The sequence below is a fragment of the Hippopotamus amphibius genome, chromosome 5 (genome assembly GCF_030028045.1).
Source record: "Hippopotamus amphibius kiboko isolate mHipAmp2 chromosome 5, mHipAmp2.hap2, whole genome shotgun sequence".
NCBI lineage: Eukaryota > Metazoa > Chordata > Mammalia > Artiodactyla > Hippopotamidae > Hippopotamus > Hippopotamus amphibius.
Genome location: NC_080190.1, coordinates 109,064,958 through 109,072,542, shown reverse-complemented (window position 1 = coordinate 109,072,542; position 7,585 = coordinate 109,064,958). Strand labels below are relative to the sequence as shown.

The following is a 7,585-nucleotide window of genomic DNA, read 5'->3' as shown; positions in this document are numbered from 1 at the left end:
TATGTTCAAGGCTTTCCTCCATGAAGTCATCCAGGGGCCAGGTTCAGCCTACCTTGATGCTAGTCACCCTCAATATCAAGCTTTCATCTTCTAGTCTGAAATCTTTATTCCAGTTGCTGCCATTTTATCCCCACTCCAGCTACAAAAAGAAGAAATATAAAGACATGGTTATTTGTGTTAAGGGCATGGACTAGAAATTGTACACATAGCTTTTGCTCCTATGTTATGGAACAGAAGTTAGACACATGACCACACTCAACTGCAGGTAATCTGGAGAAATGTAGTTTTTCTATGGGGAGCCAAGTGCTCAACTAAAAATTGTATTAATATAAATGGTAAAAAAAAAAGATATTAGGGGACATACAGTAGGCACGGCTGTAGTCTACACTTTTCTTCTCTTAAATATCCATTTGTAACCTTCTTCTCATGAATTTGAATGTACTTGCCTTTTTTTCAGGGAATCAACCTCAATGTCCCATCCTGTTACTGTATCTTACTGAAAGCCTAGGATCTCTGGAAAATGTGCAGTCCGACTTGTTAGGTCTGAATTTGGCTTATTATGGCCCAGCATCTTCTAAACTAAAAGACAAATTATCTGTCTCCCTCTTGTCACAACCCTCATATCCAGCACACGTGTCCAATATGTAATATAATAAGAACATATCAACAACAGATCTTACAAGAGCTTCAGCAAAAGGACCAGGCCACCCGGGGAGGCTGCCCCATTGCAAAGTGTAGTTTCTCCGTGGGGTAGGCGGTGGATCAGTGACAAAGAATGATGGTTTCCATGCTAAGGAAGCAGACGAGCATGTTGGTCTTGCTGTCTACACCCTGCCAGAGCTTCAAGGAGTAGTCAGAGACGATCCCCTTGGATCAGGCCCCATCTGCCCAATGCAGATCTGGCCAACTCCATCATGGCCACCTCTGCATGGGAGTGAGTGGAATTGTCAGTGTGTGAGTTTCTGGAGAGAATCTCCTCAACTACATTTTGATAGTCTTCCAGCCTGTTGCATCATTCCCTGTCTGAGTCATACACATGGAACAGAAATCTTAGATTCTTTTAGCATCACCTGCATCTGCTCCTTCTCCACAGTGGTGTCCATGTTGAAAGTAAGACATGATGATCAGGAAGATATCAACATTGATTTCCTGGGCCAGTCCACAGACACCATTGCACATGCTCATATTGTCAAAGAAAGCAGATGGCTATTTGGATAGTATTTGGTTCAGCTCCAGGTCTAGAACTTGTTGAAATTCTCCTTAGGAATAGTGGGCTGATCTCCACTCATCTTCTTAAACCTCCACTGAAGCATGGATCTAGTCTGCTGAGAATCCTGTCTTGTCCACAAGCTACCGCCCCTCTTAAGATTGGAGGTGGGTAGTGACCATGGTGCTCCTGGCAGGGACTGTGGGAAATGTATTTCTCACAGGGATGGGGTAGCATTGGCTCTGCAGCATCTGGTTAGGCCTTGGGTCCAACATGGGCAAGGACGCCAGGGATGGGTCAGAACCACAGGTCAAGCAGCTTAGGCAAAGAAAAAAAAATAGTCATCCAAATTGGAAAGGAAGAAATAAAATTGTCACTATTTGCAGATGACATAGTATTATGTATTGAAAACCCTAGAAATTCCAACAAAATCTGTTAGAACTAATACACAAATTCAGTTAGGTTGTAGGATACAAAATCAAAATAAAGAAGCTGTTGTCTTTCTACACAATAACAACAAGACTATCAGAAAGAGAAATTAATTTAAAAAAATCTCATTTACAACTGCAGCAAAAAAAAAAAAAAAAAAACCTAGGAATATATTTATCCAAGGAAGTGAAAGAAAACTATAAGACATTAATGAAAGAAATTGAAGAATTATTATCACTAAAATGACCATACTACTCAAAGCACAAAAAGCTCCAAAAGCCAAAGCAATCTTGAGAAAGAATAAAGCTAAAAGTATCATACATTATGATTTCAAACTATATCACAAAGCTATAGTAATCAAAGGAGTATGGTATTAGAACAAAAACAGACACATAGATCGATGGAAAAGAAGAGAGAGCCTAGTAATAAATCCACTCATATATGGTCAAATAATTTATAGCAAAGGAGCCAAGAACATGCAATGGTGAAGAAAAATCTCTTCAATAAAACATAACTCCTATTTTACATTATATATACAAATTACCTGAAAATGGATTAAAGACTTGAACATAAAACCTGAAGCCATAAACCTTCTAGAAGAAAACATAGGTGGTAAGTTCCTTGTCACTGATCTTGGTGATAATTTTTTTTGGATTTTACACCAAAAGCCAAGGCAATAAAAGCAAAAATAAACAAGTGGGAAAATATCAAACTGCAAAACTTCTGCAAAGCAAAGGAAACCATCAAAAAGAAAAGCAACTTACAGAATGGGAGAAAATATTTACAAATCATTTATCTGATAAGAGGTTAATATCCAAAATACATAAAGAACTCATACAACTTAATATCAAGAGAAAAACAAAATACAAAACACCAAAAACAATCTGATTAAAAAATGGGCAGAAGACCTGAATAAACATTTTTCCAAAGAAGACATACAGATAGATGGCCAATAGGTATATGAAAACGTGCTCAATATCACTAATCATCACAGAAATGCAAATCAAAACCACATTGAGATACACCTCACATCTGTTAGTATGGCTATTAAAAAGACAAGAAATAACAAGTGATAGGAAGAATGTGGAGAAAAGGAAACCATTGTGCTCTGTTGAAGAGAATGTAAATTTGTGCAGCCACTACGGAAAACAGTATGGAGGTTCTTAAAAATTTAAAAATAGAAGTATTTTTAATCCAGGAATTCCACTTCTGATATTTTTCTGAAGGAAACAAAAACACTAATTCAAAAAAATACATGCACCCCAGTATTCATAGCAGAATTATTCACAATAGCCAAGACATGGAAGGAAACTAGCTGTCCATCAATGGATGAATAGATAATGAAATTTTGGCATATATATATATATATATATATATATATATATATATATATATATTTATTCCAATCATAAAAATGAGAAGGAAATATTGACATTTGTGACAACATGGATGGACCTTGAGAGCATTATGCCAAGAAAATAAGTCAGAAAAAGACAAATACCATATGAGCTCAATTATGAATAAAATCTAAAACAAACTAAAAAACAAAACAAAACAAACATAACAAAGAAACAAAAACCCCTGAACTCATAGATACAGAAAACATATTGGTGGTTACCAGAGGTTGGTGGATTGGGGTGGGGGAGGGCATGGGGGAGAAGTGAGCAAAATGGGTGAAGGTGGTTACAAGGTACAAACTTCCAGTTACAAAATCAATTAAGTACTGGGGATGTAAAATACAGCATGGTGACTATAGTTAGTAGTACTGTATTGTATATTTGAAAGTTCCTAAGAGAGTAGTTCTCATCACAGGAAAAAACATCTGTAACTATGTACAGTGAAGAATTTGAACTAGGCTTATTGTGATGATCATTTCAGAAAATGTACAAATATCAAATCATCTTGTTGTGCACCTGAAATTAATATAATGTTATACTTCAATTATATCTCAATAAAATTTGGGGAGATTTTGTAATGGAGCAACAAACAAACCCCCACATTTCAGTAGCTTAGTACAACACAAGTTTATTTCTCTCTCAAGGAAAGTCCAGTGTGGATGTTTCTGGCCTAAAACTTTCCTCCAAGCAGAGACAGAGACTTGGAGATTCAGCCTCATTTGGTTCGTGGGGCTGCCAGCTTCAACACATGGCCTTTGAGGTCACTATAGACCAAAAAGACAAACTAGCAAAGAAAAAAACTAAATACCAAAACAAACAAAAACCTTCTTCCCATATAGAATACTGAAGAATGGGAACATATAGCAGTCCCTTTTTTAGATTATGTTAGGTCGTCACTTCTGCTAAGTAATGTAGAGATCAAAGAGATAAATTATGTGAAAGCAGAGATTCAGATATATGATATCTATTCAATATAGATAAGTGCACCATTTTCCCTTTGGAAGATGTGACACTAAACCAATCTCAGTGATGACCCATTTGTCAGCTTAGCTACATTCAGTTGACAATTAATTGTCACCTGATAAACTAAATCAGAATCCCAAATTCATATGGCACAAACAGATTATAGTCACAAATATTGGTTAGAAAGTTACTTGATAATTTTGTGTAAGTAATAATACATTTTAAATAAAAATAAGAAATAGAAACAGGTTACGAATGGAGTAGAAAAATGGCCCCATGTTGAAACTTTGGAATAAGTCACCCCTAAAAGGAAAATGTAAAGAAGACTTTTTTGGAATTAGATTTTTATACATTTTTACTTATATATACTTTTTTCCCTAGGAATTCCTCCATACCTTTGTGTTAATAAGTCATTTTGCTCCTACTATCCTTTTAATATTTTAATATTTTATGGCAGCATGTTTAGGCCCCATCTCCTGAGAGAAGCAGAACAGTGTCAAATCTTAGAGCACTGATTCTCCAACCAGACCATCTCTTTTCCATCTAGGCTCTATCATGTCTTGTCTTTGCAGATTAGACACATTATTTAGTCTCTGCTTGGATTGTGATGGATTAACTACACAACCCCATACAATCCATTAACAATTATTCTCAGACCAGAAAATTGGTACTGAACTACTCTTAGATGGGCAAACTAGGTATGAGAGATGTTTCTTTTTTGTCTGTGAATGAAAGGATTGGTAATCTTATAAGAGCTTCGAACAAACCCACAACAATCAGAGGTTGACTTCAAGGGACCCAGATTTGGGAAATCCCAGGAGGGAATTTCTTGGGATTTTCTAGTGGAGAAGGAGGGAGATTTCAGACTCTAATTCCTATTCCTGGCCCTCTTCCTCTGAAGCTCCCTTGGGCCCAGTGGAAGTATTGGGGACCCTCTGCCATTTTCCTGAGCTGTGTCTGAAGATGGCCACCCAGCACTGGTTGGGAGCAAGGGCTGAACCAGTGGTCACCCACCACACCTTAGAGCTGGGGCCCAAAAGCCAAGCATGGTCTGGCCACAGAGGCCACCTTCTGCCCTCCCAGCTGAGCAGGGCCACTGTTTCCTCTAATCTGTCAGTGCAGTACCTGTGCTCCTCCAGGGGGAGAGGTGGGTCCTCCACACCTTCCTGGCTGGGGCCCTCCAGCCTACTTTGGCTCCTCCGCTCTCCTGCTCACTGTACCTTTTCATATTCTGATGGGTCCCTCTTCCTCTAACCAAAGTCTCTTCTTGCCCCTTTGGGGCTGCACAAAAAAATAAAAATAAAAAGCTAAAAAGAGAATTTATCAAATTTCACAAATTACTGCCTATACTATAAAAAAAACTACATTTGTTTTCCTTAGGATTGTAGACACTTACATATGAGGGATAAATTTATTTTTTTTAATTCAAACACATTCAGCTATCTGTTCAACTCCTAAGTCTTTGTGTGTCAGGTGACATATTTTGCCATCTAAATCCATTTGCTGACAAAATTAGTTTAATTAATCTAGTTATTTATTAACTTTAGAATACCATTTATTTTCAAGTAATCTTGATATATTAATTATATCTTATATATTTCTAAAAGTTGAAAAACGTGGTTTGATACTTAGGCACAATCATACATGTAAGTTGCAGTTTTTTTGCACATTTTCTCCTATATAAAAAAAAGTTTGCAGAAAACTTCATTCATTTACTTATAAATTTGTATTGATCTTCTGTGTTTTATATATAATAGGTCACATTTATTGAGGGCTTGCTATTCATTAGAAATGTTTTCAGCACTTTAATGGGTTACTTCATTTTATCTTTTTGACAATTTTATCCAGTAAAATATTATTCTCTTTTACTTGGGAAGTGAGGCCCAATGTCATACAGTTGTAAAACAGATCACACTCCCTTAGATGTTTCAGCCATGAATTATCTATGCTTACTCTAAGTCAGGAAAAACTAGGTAACTATTTCCTTCCCCATAGTACAGAATAAAGTGGCAGACGGGTAAAATGTGACATTGTAGTACCTTAGAGTTTAATTTTCTGACACAACTCTAAGTTTCTCCAAAGAGCTGTCCAGCTGCATAAAACTGCCATTTGAACTTTCCTCAGGGAAGCTTCTGTGAGTGCTCTGTCTACATGGCTGTTTGTGTATAGCCCTGAGCTTTCTTGTACATCAGACATTTAGGAACAGCTGAAAAAATCAAGAGACAACTGGAATCCTTTGATAGGTGCTAATGAGGGGAGAACCATTGCTAGAAGAGGTCATTACTCTTCACAGGAGCCCTACTGGGAGCCGCCCAAGGCTTCTAAGAGTCAGTGCCAGCAAGACTTAAGGCCAAAACTAAAACTGCCATGTATGTGAGTGGGATGTACTATGGTTCTGATGGTGTAAGGAGCAAACTTCATTTCTTCAGACTCCTCTGTTTTCAAACTTTGTAGGAATGGATATGATATTAGATACTAAGAACTTAGCTTTAATAAATTCTGTCTTTCAATGTGTCCTCATTTAAGTAATTCTTCATTCCATGATGGTGTATGCTAGGGGAGGGAACATGCTGGATGAGTAGAAAAATGGAAGTGGCAAATCAGCAAACTGAAAAATATGTTTGTTTTTTTTTTTTGTTAAAAATCGTTTTACCTTAAAGTGAGACCAGACCTGCTACTACGTCTCCTCCTTTGAAATTAACATACGGCATTGATTCTCACAATGTTATAGTATATCAAATGCAATTTATGAGAAGATGATACAATGTCTTCTTCTTTAGACTATTCATGTCATTTTATTTACTCACTTCATATGACATTATTCATGTTTCACCTTATTACATAAACTTTAATCTACTAGGTAATGAAAAACATTACCTTCCATGGAAACTTGATCAGATAAGTTGGGAAGAACAATAAATATAGATTGGGAGATTAGCCATAGTCATTTCAATCTTAAAGGAGTGTAAAATATTTTAACATTTTCCTCACTTATTCATAAACCACACATTTCTTGAGCACTTACTCTGTACCAGGCATTTTGGTAGATGATAATCAAAAGAAGAAATGTTTATGCCCTCAAAGATCTTGTAGTTTATTAGAAAAAACATGTTGAAACAGTTTCAGAATAATAAAATCAATATTAAAATAGAATTACTGTACTTTACTAGACAGATACCTAAGTGAGAGAACATTGAATTCTTCCCTGGAGAGAAAGGGCTCAGAAATATAGTACAAGGATGACACAATACAACATATAATTTAAAATGCCAACTTTAAAAAATTAGTCTATTTATGTGGGTTTGTCCTTTAAAATATGAGAAATATAAAGAAAATACATTTATAAACCAAATATGATTAAAAATATCCAAGAGTTCTTCTCGTGAGAATATCTAAATCATGGTCATGAACTTAATTAAATAACAAAATGTGTTCATTTTGAAGGGCTAATCTGTGTGAGTTCATAAGATTTTAAAAAATTTAGGCATGATGGAAAGCTGTTTCATAATGGAGGAAAATGGGCAAAAACTTTATTGATGTTATCCCATTGGCTTTTGATTTTCCATCAGTTTTGTTGACATATTAGCAT

General features: G+C 36.1%; 1 pseudogene; it reads right to left on the bottom strand.

The window, feature by feature from the left end:
* Nucleotides 1–762: 762 nt before the first annotated feature.
* LOC130854276 (calcineurin B homologous protein 3-like) lies at nt 763–6,707 on the bottom strand (annotated as a pseudogene).
* Between the last annotated feature and the right edge of the window lie 878 nt (nt 6,708–7,585).